General features: G+C 38.1%; 2 long non-coding RNA genes across 2 annotated transcripts; one reads left to right on the forward strand and one right to left on the reverse strand.

Moving 5' to 3' along the window:
- Positions 1-1,104: 1,104 nt before the first annotated feature.
- LOC124281288 lies at positions 1,105-7,372 on the reverse strand. The gene is made up of 3 exons (XR_006899894.1): positions 7,316-7,372; positions 5,731-5,813; positions 1,105-1,138 (listed from the first exon to the last, which is right to left on the reverse strand). It is a non-coding gene; the product is annotated as an uncharacterized LOC124281288 (long non-coding RNA).
- Positions 7,373-11,527: 4,155 nt separating this feature from the next.
- LOC124281289 lies at positions 11,528-16,514 on the forward strand. The gene is made up of 2 exons (XR_006899895.1): positions 11,528-11,568; positions 16,227-16,514. It is a non-coding gene; the product is annotated as an uncharacterized LOC124281289 (long non-coding RNA).
- The last annotated feature ends 212 nt before the right edge of the window (positions 16,515-16,726 follow it).

Here is a 16,726-nt window from a genome sequence, read left to right on the forward strand (position 1 = left end):
GTCGTATTGGGGCATACCAGACGCCTCCTGAATAAACTGGGGCTCCGACACTGATATTTGCCTGTTGTCTGGTCTGAATACCATCTAATACAGCCCATTTTGGGCGATCAGGATTATTCCAATATTCTTATCATACACTGAAGGCATACCAAGACGATTCCTGAATAAACACGGGGGCTCCGACACGGATACATTGCCAAATGTCAGGTCTAAATACCACCTAACCAAAGCCCATTCGAGTTCGTTCTCCTAGGCCAGTCAGGACTCCTATTCCGTATTCTTATGTCTGGTCTGAATACACTAGGGCATACCAGACATTGGGCTCCTGTAAGATCATACGCAATACCAGGGACTGAATAAACTTGGTCCGACACGGATGTTTGCCTGATGTTTTGGTCTGAATACCATTTAAGCCTGCCAGCCCATTTGAGGCCATTCAGGACTATTCCAGTATTCTTATCATACACTTTTGAGGGCATACAAGACGACTCCTGAATAAACTGGGGGCTCCGACACGGATATTTGCCTGATGTCTGGTCTAATACCATCTAGAAAACACAGCCCATCACGCACTAAGATCATAGAGTGCTACCACCCAGCCCTATTTTTCCAAATCAACTTGAGACTCCACCGCTGGAAAATGGAGCCACATTCCACCCAGTGACTTAATGATAGGAACAAGAAAAAATTGTAAGTTTAATAATTACTATTTATTAAACCAAATGGATTTTGACATTCTTATTTGCATAACTTTGCAAAAATGTAATTGTAATGGCATTGACACTTCTCTGATCAAGACCTTGACTAACATTTGTCAGGTTAAGAATTGCAAACAATGTTGTTCTGTGATAGGTGTTTCACCTTTAGAGGTGAGTTCAAATCACACAAAGGGATTCCTCCACCCTCTAATAAAGAAATAGTATAGTATCCACTATACTGGGAAAGTGAATTCCCCAAAGTAACATCCGTAGAAATGATCTGAATATTTATTAAGTTAATTTCATTCTTAAAATGTATGCCATCTCTTCCTTGTCCTTTGCTGCTATTTTCTGCTTTGTTCATCATTTTTTTTTCTCAGCTGAACCTTAAAGAGCATTAGGTGCAGAAATCTGTAGAAATGACTGAATGGTCTCGATTTCTGAAATATAACAAAGTTCAAAATTATGCCAAAAAACATCAAGGTACAAAAGTAGTAGAGTATCATCCGCTCCAGCTTCTAGCCCTATAGTCTTTACCCAACTCCCCAGCTTAAAGGTTTTATTAGGACAGATAAACATTTGCCATTTAAGATTTAGCTAATTTGTTTATCATTATGAGGACTTGTGGCTAAATATATACTATTCATGCTTTTGCTATGGAATTGAATCATTGATTCAACAGAAAACTATGATGTGGGATCAAATTTGGTTTAAATATCTAAGCTTATTATGAAAGCATGGATCCTAGGTTTCAGTATGTCATTTCATCTTGTGGATCCATATCCGCTATTGACAGGTGTTGTTTGTTTGTAAATGACTCATTCCACTGCTGATTTACCAAAATAGTTGATTGGTGCCATTAAAACCATTTTATGGTTACTCATGTATCAAGTGCATAAGGTTAGACTAAAGTAGCTGCTTGCCTAAGAAGGGTAACCATATTATCATTTATCAAACAATAGTAATACAATTTCAAATTATAAAATCTATGTGTAAGTATAGTTAGGGTATTTTGTGATCCTTAACCGAAGTGTGAAGTAGTATATGTTAGTTTCTAATCAATGCAATATACAATACATAACGAAATCTATAGTCATTAAATTAAAGTTTGCTATAGCATTAGAATAGAAATAGTTCTAAAGAGATGAAGCCTTGAGTGTTACAGGAAACTTTAATCTGGTAACATGGCTGAAAATTGGATAGGGTGACTGCCACTGTCTATGAGTGAAATGAGTCCAGCACTAGTAGTGAGTGAGTTTAGTTTTAGCTATGACAAAGCGAGAAGCCTAAACCACTAGGCTACCATCAGCCGTCAACCCTGATTAGTAGTAAAAGCTTCATTAAGCAGATACGGGCTGAATACCACAGAAAAGGGAAAGGTGGGAGGATGTCAGATAGATACTGTAGTTAGCTTTATTGCTTGAAGGTGTTTATCAAAACAAGAGTGAAATAATGATGAAACAGAGCACTTTAGCCCGATATTAATATGCAGCAACATACACATGTTTTGGTATATACTCAGAGAATTATTATGGCAATGATACAAAATAATCAAAGCAACAAGAAAGTAAGGTGAGACAAAGAGACATTTTATTAAGAGCAAGCATTTTTGATTGACAAAAATGGCAGCGTGGATTTTGTGTATAACAAAGGTCGAACTGAAAATATGTTAAAGGAACATATCTGATTAAACCTTCCTAAAACCAGAGCTTCATAAAATTCTGCATACAATTGGCTCAGAGATTTTCTCCGTCTCCTACATGTCATGCATGATTCGAATTCAGGAACCAGTTGATGACATATGTCAGCAGTATGTCAGCAGGTTTGAGCTGTCCTAAAGGCTAAGGGTTAGTTATCTAGTTAGAAAAGACATGGTATGTTTTCAGGATTTAAAGTTCGTTTGTTGTGTATTTGATGAACAGAAATTACATTTAGAGCACATAAGTTAAGCTTGAAGTTTGAAATGTAAACAATTTTGGCATTGACTACTCAATGAAACCCACAAATCTAGAAACATACAGTATGTACTGACACTGTAGAATACAAACATGATCTGTCATTTTGTGTAATTTTTATCTATCTAGGTGACACATATCATTTGAAGGGTTGAATCATAACTGACATCAGTCAATACAGACTGCAAGGAAGAAATCTTAACCCTTTAGTAAAGTATGATTTAATACTACATCTCAGTGCACAGTACTACTTGCTGCCGTGCACAGTGCGTGACAATCCAAACCCAACTTACCCATATGATATACCTAGATTACAAACTGATTAGTGAAACAGCCTCTTTAGGGATACACAGTTTGATTACATTCGACTGTAGTCAAGTGAACTACTGCGAGAGTTTGGTATATACACTACATATGATGTGTAAACCTTTAATGGTGTACTGATAATCATATATGATGTGTTGCCCACAGGTCTACTGATTGTATGATGTGTTGCCCTAAGGTCTACTGGTAATATAAATGATGTGTTGCCCCACAGGTCTACTAGTGATATATAAGATGTGTTGCCTAAGGTCTACTGGTGATATGTAAGATGCGCTGCCCTTAGGTCTACTAGGGACATATAAGATGTGTTGACCACAAGGTCTACTACTGATTGTATGATGTGTTGCCCTAAGGTCTACTGGTGATATATATCATCTGTTGCCCTCTAAGGTCTACTAGGGACATATAAGATGTGTTGACCACAGGTCTACTGGTGATATATATGATGTGTTGCCCTCAGGTCTATGGTCATATATAAGATGCATTGCCCTAAGGTCTACTGGTGATATATAAGATGTGTTGCCCAAAGGTCTACTGGTGATATATAAGATGTGTTGCCCTAAGGTCTACTGGTGATATATAAGATGTGTTCCCCTTGGGTCTACTGGTGATATATATAGATGTGTTGCCCTAAGGTCTACTGGTGATATATATGATGTGCTGCCCTCAGGTCTATGGTGATATATAAGATGCATTGCCCTAAGGTCTACTGGTGATATATAAGATGTGTTCCCCTAAGGTCTACTGGTGATATATAAGATGTGTTGCCCTAAGGTCTACTGGTGATATATATGATGTGTTGCCTTAAGGTCTACTGGGATATATAAGATGTGTTGACCACAGGTCTAATGATAGTATGATGTGTTGCCCTAAGGTCTACTGGTGATATATATGATGTGATTCACCACAGGTCTACTGGTGATATATATGATGTGATGCCCTAAGGTCTCCTGGTGATATATAAGATGTGTTGCCCTAAGGTCTACTGGTGATATATAAGATGTGTTGCCCTAAGGTCTACTGGTGATATATACGATGTGTTGCCCTAAGGTCTACTGGTGATATATATGATGCGTTGCCCTAAGGTCTACTGGTGATATATAAGATGCGTTGCCCTAAGGTCTACTGGTAATACATATGATGTGTTGCCCTAAGGTCTACTGGTGATATATATGATGTGTTGCCCAAAAGCTCCACGGATCTACTGTTGATATATATGATGTGTTGCCCTAAGGTCTAATGGTGATATATATGATGTGTTGCCCTAAGGTCTACTGGTGATATATATGATGTGTTGCCCTAAGGTCTCCTGGTGATATATAAGATGTGTTGCCCTAAGGTCTACTGGTGATAAATAAGATGCGTTGCCCTAAGGTCTACTGGTGATATATATGATGTGTTGCCCTAAGGTCTACTGGTGACATATAAGATGCGTTGCCCTAAGGTCTACTGGTGATATATAAGATGTGTTGCCCTAAGGTCTACTGTTGATATATAAGATGTGTTGCCCTAAGGTCTACTGGTGATATATAAGATGTTTTGCCCTAAGGTCTACTATATATATATGATGTGTTGCCCTAAGGTCTGCTGGTAATATATATGATGTGTTGCCCTCAGGTCTACTGGGTGATATATAAGATGCCCTAAGGTCTACTGGTGATATATAAGATTTAGCCCTAAGGTCTACTGATTATATATGATGTGTTGCCCTAAGGTCTACTGGTGATATATAAGATGTGTTGCCCTAAGGTCTACTGGTGATATATATGATGTGTTGCCCTAAGGTCTACTACATATGATGTGGACAGGTCTACTGGTGATACATAAGATGTGTTGCCCTAAGGTCTACTGTCTTGGATAATGTATAAGATGTTGCCCTAAGGTCTACTGGTGATATATATCATGTGTTGCCCTAAGGTCTACTGGTAATATATATGATGTGTTGCCCTAAGGTCTACTGGTGATATATAAGATGTGTTGCCCTAAGGTCTACTGGTAATATATATGATGTGTTGCCCACAGGTCTACTGGTGATATATAAGATGTGTTGCCTAAAGGTCTACTGGTGATATATAAGATGTGTTGCCCTAAGGTCTACTGTTGATATATAAGATGTGCTGCCTACAGTTCTACTGGTGATATATAAGATGTGTTGACCAAAGGTCTACTGGTGATATATAAGATGTGTTGCACACAGGTCTACTGTCGATATATATGATGTGTTGCCCTAAGGTCTACTGATTATATGATGTGTTGCCCACAGGTCTATTGAAAATATATGATGTGTTGCCCAAAGGTCTGCTGATAACAGATATGATGTGTTGCCCAAAGGTCCTCTGATAAGGTCTGATGTGAATAAATATGTGTTGCCCAATGGTCTGTAAAAATAACAAATTGGATGTGTTGCCCAAAGGTACGTAAAAATAATAGATGGGATGTGTTGCCCAATGGGCTGTGATTATAACAGATATGATGTGTTACCCTACATTCTGCTGAATATTAATACATATATATGTATAGAAGTTGCCCGATGGTCAACAAGATACATCCTATTCATCATCAAACACAGACCTTTAGACAACACATCCTAGTTGCATACAATGGAATTTAGCTTGATTGATTTACTAATGACCTGCCAGGGATATCATAAAGCAGTCGAGATAAACACATTCTTGACTTTTGTATCATGATATATGTTATTGGTGTTCACTTATCTGGATATCTAGAAAGACACTACTAAAAACTGGTGGTACCTTTTGACTTCAAGTCATCTGCTGATGAACAGTATATCCACCTTTACATTTCAGTACTTTCTCACAGATACTACATCTGAATCCTGAAAAGATAAACAAATAAAATGTATTTGCTATAATGTAATAGAGGTGTCTTCAATTCTCATTTGCTGAATTTCCTGTGTATGAAGGACACCAAACATTAATGCAAATGTATCAACAATTACATGAATCATTTGATAACAACCCATTTAAACACCTGATACAATTATGTAAAACAAATTTAATTGAGAACCCACCCATCCCCACCCCCAACCTAACCCAAGTGATATGAACATAATGGTGTCAGAACTTTAATACACCTGATTATCTAGATAGAAGATTGAAAGTTTGACAACAGACAAACAACAAAATGTAGGAATATGTTAATTTGTATATTCTGTATTGAAAATGCCAATCCTTTCTGAATTGTGTGTACTCTACGAAACTAATAACGCATCAGCTCTCTATGAAGCTGTGGTAAGATATGAATACATAGTAACCTAAAAGTGAAAATGATATCTCTATTATAAAAGATATGATTATTGCAGGGATAAAGTTTTGAATTGCAAATGTTTGGACATCAATCAAGTGCAAAAGTCAATAGAAAAGCTTAAAAATGTTGAAAATTACCCTATTGATATTTGAAAAGAGCAAATTATGCCAATTTTCAAAAAATTTCTACATTTTCTGTAAAGTTTTCCATGATCAGAACCACAATACTTGTCTGGAACTGCTTGTTATGAGAGTATATACAGTTTTTTCTTTAAATTTTCATATATGTCATCAAAAGACAGACTATCTGTATATAAGGCTATTCCATGTTTATCAATTAATCTCTTATTGGCCATTTTGAATTTTTGATACTTTTATGAATAGTAAAAGATCCTGTATTGAGATAATACCTAAAACATGTATTGCTGCACTCGGTACTGATCGGCACACTACCATTCAAGATAACTGTACTAATATTGAGAAGGATTAAACAAATTGCAAAGATTCATGAGGCATTACTTCGCCGGTATTGCAAGTTTGCGGTGCTGAATTCACTAAAGGTAAGCCAGAACAATGTTTAGGTTAGGAATGCCACGATACATCGATACTTTTCTAAGATGATACAATCATTGATACATTCAAAAATCGATATTTAGTTTTGAAAGTATTGATTTAAACATGTTTTAATATAAGTATCGTCACATTTTGCAATTGTATCATGTTTTTATGTTATGAGAGTTATAAATGATTATTTTCATACACAAAGATGGGAAATTACAACTTTTAATCTCTGAGAATAGAAAATGTGGATCTTTTCAAGGACGCTTATAAAATATAAAATATTTAATGTTCAAAATGTAACTAATTTTTTACACAATAATGCAGCGAAAATAGGTATCATGATACATATCGAATCATGTCATGAGTATCGTGATGCGTATTGATTCATGAAACTTATGTATCGCGACATCCCTAGTTAAGGTAGAAATAAATTTAACAAAGCTGTAAAATTGGTATTCACAACTTAAATCTAGTAACATGAAGGTATTGATCTCTGGATCACATAACCTACCACTTCCTCACTTTGGAATGCCTGAGACTCCCCTCCGATTCTGCAATTTGAAGATCACATTTTCTCTGCAAAGCTCAACGTGTCTTGGTCCCGTTCATAGTTGTCTGTATTATGTAACATTAAAATGTCAACAATATTATTCTCAAAATGATTATGAACTTAAATTCAAAACTGAGCTTAAGAAATAATATTTTTTCTTCTGAACTGATAAAGTATTTAAAATTCTACACGATTTAGTTGTCACCCTAACAACATACATACATTATGAATTTACAATGTTTCATATTCAGAAACCATTGTAAAATAAAATTAACTTACCGGGCATAAACTGGATTGGCTAGGATTTCCATGTCTAACAGGACCATCCGAGACTAGCAATTAGTCTCTGAATATATATAATTTTGATAGAATCAAACAAATCCTTTTAAACTGAAAAGGAGCTCCAGTGAGATGGGAGATTCCTGAAACTAAGTAAATCTAGACTTGCTTAAATTAGGTCTTTATCATTGCAGAAAGGCATAGACGGAAGTAAAAATAATGCAGTTCAGGAACTATGAGACAGGCTAGATCTTTCCTGACTTTTTACAGTCTATGTCATCTTTCATCTTGAGTTGAAGGGTGACCAAAGGAAAAAACTTGTGCCATCAAGTCAATTTGATTGGAATTTAAGAATACCCATAGTATCATAGTTTCAATTTACTCACACAATATACAAAGTTATATCTTTAGTCATGGGTTGCTTCTAAGTCATGTTCAGGATTTTGTTAGTCATCCATGCATAAAGGTAAAAACTCACCAGTAATACAAAATGTTGATTTCTTTCAGGTTTATTTTTAATTTACTATTCATAATAATAATCATCGATTCTATGATTTATATCAATACTGTCTGCCCAGTGCTGTTCAGAGATGTTGGTATTAGTCGACAGTGCAAACTATTAGCCGATGATGGACCAATGATGAATAGCACACTACCTGAATAGATGCATCAAAGAGGCATTTCTGAAACTGTTATTATGGCTTTGTAAAGGTTACTTACAAGAGGAGGAGGCTTTAATTCTTACTGTTTGTACTGAAAGAAATGTTAAACTTCACCTCCATTTTTAAAAACAGAAATAGTTTGTTTAAGAAACCCCTGCTTTGAACAAAATTACCCTTCTATGCAATTTGACTTCTAAGGGAACTTAAAAAACCATAAAAGACTAATAACATATCCCTGCATAGAAACAGTTGGTCTATTGACCAACCAATAAGTTATAACATGTCTTAATGTGTTTAGTGAGATCCATCCTTGATTTTTCAGTTAATCTTATCCTGTCCACTGGTATTTACCCTCTTTCCTATGTTACACAATGTACAGGATTTAGACTTTAAAATGAGGAAATGTCCCTGCATTAAACATACAAAGATCCTGTGAGTGGGAGGATGTATTGCTCATAATTATGCTGGCTGAGTGGCAGTGGCATGTGGACAGACAAGGTTATAGTCCTGGGCCAAATCAGTCTAAGTAAACTTAGCCTCAGTATTATTCGTTACCCTACTATACTGAGTAGAGGAGTGTAACGAATAGTATTGAGACTAAGTTTACTTAGACTGGGGCCAAATGCCAGAAAAGTTTTTATCTTTTAGGATCTCTCAGCATCAGTAAATGTGTTTTCTGGTAATTAGAAATTCTTGTCATAATCAGCCACAAAATGTATCAGGTTACTAAAACCAAACAAGGTTTGACCCAGACAGCCTTTACTTGTAGGTAATAAGGTGGTAGGCTACAATCTTTGTACTCATATGGAGATAATTATTATTATTAGCATGAAAATGGTGCAACATATACATTTCATCACTATACACTGATATTTTCACTCTGATAGACCAGTGGAGGAGATAGACTGCACATAAACACCCAAAGGAGCAGGGTTCAAAGCAGGAGTACAAAAAGCTATATTTGAAAGTTAGAAACTCTTGATATAAATAATGTACCTGAAACATATTATGGTCAAGAGAGCAAATGCATATTTCTTTGCATGAACAATTTAGGAAATGTGTAGCTGATATAAAATGTGTAGTCCAGCTATCAGAGGAAACAGCAAAGAGCAACAATGGAGAGTGCCATTATGAAACTATAACTACAAGTCTTCCTCAACACTGCACTATCAGCTCATTATTTGAGCAAACCCATGTCAATGAGTATTACCCCATGGTCAGAATATGCAGTGTGGGTGATAAAACCGATTGTAATGTGTTATGCTATGTCTACATTTGGCCTATAAGTAATTTTTACTGAATTCAAGTCTTACAGATTTGGTTAGTTATTGAAATTAGTAATGGTTATTGACTGTTTTTTGGGTTTTATTTATCTATTAGTTGGTAGATATATATTTAAAATAAGAAAACAATATATCAGTAAAAGTCAGTCTGATACCCTGAATATCAGGCATCAGAATGAGAGATGTTTTGGGGTTTTTGCCGCGACCGAACTGCACCTAAAAGTAAAAGGTCAATTTCAACCACTGAGTGAACATAAAATCATACAGCTGTGATTAGCTCTTTCGGTTGTGGATCTACAGTAGTTGGCCATAAGTGAGTCATCAATAGTGAAATTCACATAGACTTTCATGTTAATTAATTCTTGCAAGAATAATTTTCATACATTTAGTTTGGGTGGAATTGCTTTCAGCACTTACCAGCTTGGAAATCATCTCAGCTTTGTACACATAATTTCCTTTTAATTTTTCCGAGGATTATTAAGAAGACTGCAACTTCTTAAACAACATATATTAGACATACCAATCAGGTTTAACATGTCTATGGTATATATAAAAATTAAGTTGTATTTATGGTGCTTAATCAGGTGTCATTCGATAACTAATCAATGGAAAGATGAAAGAAAATTATGTACACGTAGCTGAAGATGATTTCCAAGATGTTTGCAAACTTCTACTCAATTTATGAAAATTATTCTTGCAACAGTTAATTAACATGTAAGTCTATGGAAATTTCACTAATGAAGACTCACTTATAGCCAACAACTGTACCCTGTAGTCTGTGTCACCTGAACCACAATATTATTTTCCTTACTGCCTTGCCCTTTCTGCAATGCTAAAGGCCCTAAATGAAGCAAGTCTAGATTTTCTCAAGTTCTGTTTTCCCCGGGGCCCCTTTTCAATTTATAATGCGCTTGTTTGTTGATATAAAAAAATTATATTCAGAGACTCAAGCGATAGTCTAGCCCTAGGTGAGGATCAAGAAACAACATGATACTAAACGCCACAATCATGATCAAGTTAGATCTACTAGCAAACAGTTTCTTCCAGTTGAGAAATCTTGAAATAGATTGTGTCATGGGACAGGCATCACTTTGAAACAATTGTACATGCTGCTGTTTTCAACAAAATACTTCGATTACGATACATACCCTGCATTTCTAATGCTTTGTGCTGCCAAGTCACCTCGTAGGAGGTGCGCGAAAACTGTAGCAAAGGGTATCCGATTTGACTACAAACGTGAACGGGCCTTCGTGGTGAAACATGAATTCAATTTATTTACAGATTATTACATTGATATTTGATATAAGAATGAAATGTTTTAAGTATTTAAACGCGTGTTCTTGGTGGCATATTAGTCTTGTCTGTCAGCTCCCCACAATATCTACAGACATTATTGAATTATTAGCTAAGTGTTCATTTCGACCGCTTTTGAACTTTCACGCTTTTTGACGCATTAGGAGCGTGAAGGCAATCGCCAAGGGTACTGCGAGCTAAACAGTGATGTTATGCTGAACACTTGACGATGTGTATATTTGAAAACCGTACAAAACCTAAGAGTATATATTTAGACAATAATTTCTCCATTGTTTATTTCTGAACATATATCCATGTGTTAGAGAATTTTATAGAAAACCCGCGGTCACGAAAAGGTCGCAGACGTTATATACATGATATTTTTGTTTTTCAATAACAGCACTGAAATTTTATAAAAATACAAAAGAAGCACAACCGAAGGTCCTGAGACTACCCTCTATCCAACCATCTAGTTTGGAATAGTTATTAAGGAAAATGAACATAGTTGTGACATGCAGATATTTAGGCGACAGAAATATATCCTTAGGGCGACAGCTGTCGACTAAAGGTCGCACAAATGTCGCTCAAAGGTCGACTTTGTCTATATATATATATATATATATATATATATATATATATGTGCATATCTTTCTCCCCCAGACTCGGTATTGGCAAGGAGCACAAAGAAAGGAGGAAGGTAAGACAGTTTTTTTTTAGATAAGTGTCCAAGGGAGACAACTCATGCAAGACCAGGAAAGCCCCAAAGTTCAGACAGTGAAAACTGATTTTGAAGACTCTCTTCCTGGTTCTGATGGAAGTTCTTGTTAACAAGTAAAGTTGTTACAGGACATCTTCACACAAAGACCGTGACATCCAGGAAACAAGTAAATGCATTGGGGGACCTCTTGGGTACAAGTAAACACATTGGGGGACATCTTGGATACAAGTAAACGCATTGGGGACATCTTGGATACAAGTAAACACATTGGGGGACATCTTGGATACAAGTAAACGCATTGGGCGACATCTTGGATACAAGTTAACACATTGGGGGATATCTAGGATACAAGTAAACTCATTGAGGGACATCTTGGATACAAGTAAACACATTGACGGACATCTTGGATACAAGTAAACATATTGTGCGACATCCTGGATACAAGTGAACACATTGGGCGACATCCTGGATACAAGTAAACACATTGGGGGACATCTTGGAAACAAGTAAATACATTATGGGACATCTTTGATACAAGTAAATACATTGGGGGACATTTCGATGCAAGTAAACACATCGGGGGACATCTTGGATACAAGTAAACACATTGTGCGACATCCTGGATACAAGTAAACACATTGGGGGACATCTTGGATACAAGTAAACACATTGTGCAACATCCTGGATACAAGTAAATACATTGGGGAACATCTTGGATACAAGTAAACACATTGTGCGACATTCTGGATACAAGTAAATACATTACAGGACATCTTGGATACAAGTAAACACATTGGGGGACATTTCGATACAATTAAACACATTGGGGGAAATCTTGGATACAAGTAAATACATTTGGGGCCATCTTCGATACAAGTAAACACATTTGGGGACATCCTGGATACAATTAAACACATTGGGGGACATCTTGGATACAAGTAAACACATTGGAGGACATCTTGGATACAAGTAAACACATTGGGGGACATCTTGGATACAAGTAAAACATTTGGGGACATCCTGGATACAAGTAAACACATTGGGGGACATCTTGGATACAAGTAAACACATTGGGGGACATCTTGGATACAAGTAAACTGTCCTAAAGCCAAGTGAAGACATTAGGTGACTGTTGGATGCAAGTGAAGACATTAGGTGACTGTTGGATGCAAGTGAAGACAGTAGGTGACAGTTGGATGCAAGTGAAGACAGTAGGGGACTGTTGGATGCAAGTTGACTGTTGGATGCAAGTGAAGACAGTAGGTGACTGATGGATGCAAGTGAAGACAGTAGGTGACTGTTGGATGCAAGTGAAGACTAGGTGACTGTTGGATGCAAGTGATGACACTAAGTGACTGTTGGATGCAAGTGAAGACATTGAGTGACTGTTGGATGCAAGTGAAGACAGTAGTTGACTGATGGATGCAAGTGAAGACAGTAGGTGACTGTTAGATGCAAGTGAAAGTAGGTGACTGTTGGATGCAAGTGAAGACTAGGTGACTGTTGGATGCAAGTGATGACACTAAGTGACTGTTGGATGCAAGTGAAGACATTGGGTGACTGTTGGATGCAAGTGAAGACATTAGGTGACTGTTGGATGCAAGTGAAGACAGTAGGGGACTGTTGGATGCAAGTTGACTGTTGGATGCAAGTGAAGACAGTAGGTGACTGTTGGATGCAAGTGAAGACATTAGGTGACTGTTGGATGCAAGTGAAGACATTAGGTGACTGTTTGATGCAAGTGAAGACATTAGGTGACTGTTGGATGCAAGTGAAGACAGTAGGTGACTGTTGGATGCAAGTGAAGACATTAGGTGACTGTTGGATGCAAGTGAAGACATTAGGTGACTGTTGGATGCAAGTGAAGACAGTAGGTGACTGTTGGATGCAAGTGAAGACATTGAGTGACTGTTGGATGCAAGTGAAGACATTAGGTGACTGTTGGATGCAAGTGAAGACATTAAGTGACTGTTGGATGCAAGTGAAGACATTAGGTGACTGTTGGATGCAGTGAAGTGAAACATTTGGTGACTGTTGGATGCAAGTGAAGACATTAGGTGACTGTTGGATGCAAGTGAAGACATTAGGTGACTGTTGGATGCAAGTGAAGACATTAGGTGACTGTTGGATGCAAGTGAAGACAGTAGTTGACTGTTGGATGCAAGTGAAGACACTAAGTGACTGTTGGATGCAAGTGAAGACATTAGGTGACTGTTGGATGCAAGTAACTGTTGGATGCAAAGTGAAGACAGTAGTAGTGACTGTTTGATGCAAGTGAAGACATTAGGTGACTGTTGGATGCAAGTGAAGACAGACAGGTGACTGTTGGATACAAGTGAAGACATTGGGTGACTGTTGGATGCAAGTTGAAGACATTGAGGTGACTGTTGATGCAAGTGAAGACAGTAGGTGACTGTTGGATGCAAGTGAAGACATTAGGTGACTGTTGGATGCAAGTGAAGACATTAGGTGACTGTTGGATGCAAGTAACTGTTGGATGCAAGTGAAGACAGTAGGTGAGACAGTGAAGACAGGTGACTGTTGGATGCAAGTGAAGACATTAGGTGACTGTTGGATACAAGTGAAGACATTAGGTGACTGTTGGATGCAAGTGAACTGTTGGACAAGTGAAGACAGTAGGTGACTGTTGGATGCAAGTGAAGACATTAGGTGACTGTTGGATGCAAGTGAAGACAGTAGGTGACTGTTGGATGCAAGTGAAGACATTGAGTGACTGTTGGATGCAAGTGAAGACAGTAGTTGACTGTTGGATGCAAGTGAAGACACTAAGTGACTGTTGGATGCAAGTGAAGACATTAGGTGACTGTTGGATGCAAGTAACTGTTGGATGCAAGTGAAGACAGTAGGTGACTGTTTGATGCAAGTGAAGACAGTAGGTGACTGTTTGATGCAAGTGAAGACATTAGGTGACTGTTGGATGCAAGTGAAGACATTGGGTGACTGTTGGATGCAAGTGAAGACAGTAGGTGACTGTTGGATGCAAGTGAAGACATTAGGTGACTGTTTGATGCAAGTGAAGACATTAGGTGACTGTTGGATGCAAGTGAAGACAGTAGGTGACTGTTGGATGCAAGTGAAGACATTGAGTGACTGTTGGATGCAAGTGAAGACATTGGGTGACTGTTGGATGCAAGTGAAGACAGTAGGTGACTGTTGGATGCAAGTGAAGACAGTTGGACTGTTGGATGCAAGTGAAGAAGACAGTAGGTGACTGTTGGATGCAAGTGAAGACATTAGGTGACTGTTGGATGCAAGTGAAGACAGTAGGTGACTGTTGGATGCAAGTGAAGACATTGGGTGACTGTTGGATGCAAGTGAAGACAGTAGGTGACTGTTGGATGCAAGTGAAGACATTAGGTGACTGTTGGATGCAAGTGAAGACTGTAGGTGACTGTTGGATGCAAGTGAAGACAGTAGGTGACTGTTGGATGCAAGTGAAGACATTAAGTGACTGTTGGATGCAAGTGAAGACAGTAGTTGACTGTTGGATGCAAGTGAAGACACTAAGTGACTGTTGGATGCAAGTGAAGACATTAAGTGACTGTTGGATGCAAGTAACTGTTGGATGCAAGTGAAGACAGTAGGTGACTGTTTGATGCAAGTGAAGACATTAGGTGACTGGTGGATGCAAGTGAAGACAGTGGGTGACTGTTTGATGCAAGTGAAGACTTTAGGTGACTGTTGGATGCAAGTGAAGACATTGGGTGACTGTTGGATGCCAGTGAAGACATTGAGTGACTGTTGGATGCAAGTGAAGACATTGAGTGACTGTTGGATGCAAGTGAAGATATTAGGTGACTGTTGGATGCAAGTGAAGACAGTAGGTGACTGATGGATGCAAGTGAAGACATTGGGTGACTGTTGGATGCAAGTGAAGACATTGGGTGACTGTTGGATGCAAGTGAAGATATTAGGTGACTGTTGGATGCAAGTGAAGACAGTAGGTGACTGTTGGATGCAAGTGAAGACATTGGGTGACTGTTGGATGCAAGTGAAGACATTAGGTTACTGGTGGATGCAAGTGAAGACATTGGGTGACTGGTTGATGCCAGTGAAGACGTCTGGTGACTGTTGGATGCAAGTGAAGACATTGAGTGACTGTTGGATGCAAGTGAAGATATTGGGTGACTGTTGGATGCAAGTGAAGACATTAGGTGACTGTTGGATGCAAGTGAAGAGATTGGGTGACTGTTGGATGCAAGTGAAGACATTGGGTGACTGATTGATGCAAGTGAAGACGTTTGGTGACTGATGGATGCAAGTGAAGACATTGGGTGACTGTTGGATGCAAGTGAAGACATTGAGTGACTGTTGGATGCAAGTGAAGACATTGGGTGACTTTTGGATGCAAGTGAAGACATTAGGTGACTGTTGGATGCAAGTGAAGACATTGGGTGACTGGTGGATACAAATGAAGACTTTGGTGACTGTTGGACAGTCTGAAGCCATAAATAATCTCTGTGTAGACGGTGTGTTCGAGAAAAACCATAACTGACATTATAAAGTTAGAAATACATGCAACATTATTATCAAGGTTTTAGACTTTAATGGTTCTGATTAATGACATTTTATGCTGAAACATTAATCAGTGTGATTAGTCAATATTATGTTTTCAGCTGGCAGACAAGCTGGCTCGAGAAGAATCTGAGAGTACTTCAAGTTCTGCTGCAGTGCTTGGTGAGATGGACGACGTCACAGCACAGAAGTCATGTGGAGGTTCCTGCAGTCGGCAGCCTGTGGACAGCACCACCACAGACTTGAAGGTGTCCGGTGTTGCTGGTTGTGAAGAGGAAGTGAAGAAGTTGCAGCTGGACAGGAGGAAGCCAACTGTTGATGATATAGATTTCTAACCTCATGAAAAAACTGTAACAATTAAATATCTGTGAGCCACTTTGACAAAGTAACAGACCTTGTGTGTCAGTATGTACTGCGATAGGTCTTTCTCTTTCATCAGAACTAGGTCACCAGTGTTCCATGCTTGTCATAAGAACTGGGTCACCGCTGCTCCATGCTCATCATCAGAACTAGGTCACCAGTGTTCTATGCTTGTCATCAGAACTAGGTCACCAGTGTTCTATGCTTGTCATCAGAACTAGGTCACCAGTGTTCTATGCTT

The sequence above is a fragment of the Haliotis rubra genome, unplaced genomic scaffold, assembly GCF_003918875.1.
Source record: "Haliotis rubra isolate DU_JTF1 unplaced genomic scaffold, ASM391887v1 Scf281, whole genome shotgun sequence".
Taxonomy (NCBI): domain Eukaryota; kingdom Metazoa; phylum Mollusca; class Gastropoda; order Lepetellida; family Haliotidae; genus Haliotis; species Haliotis rubra.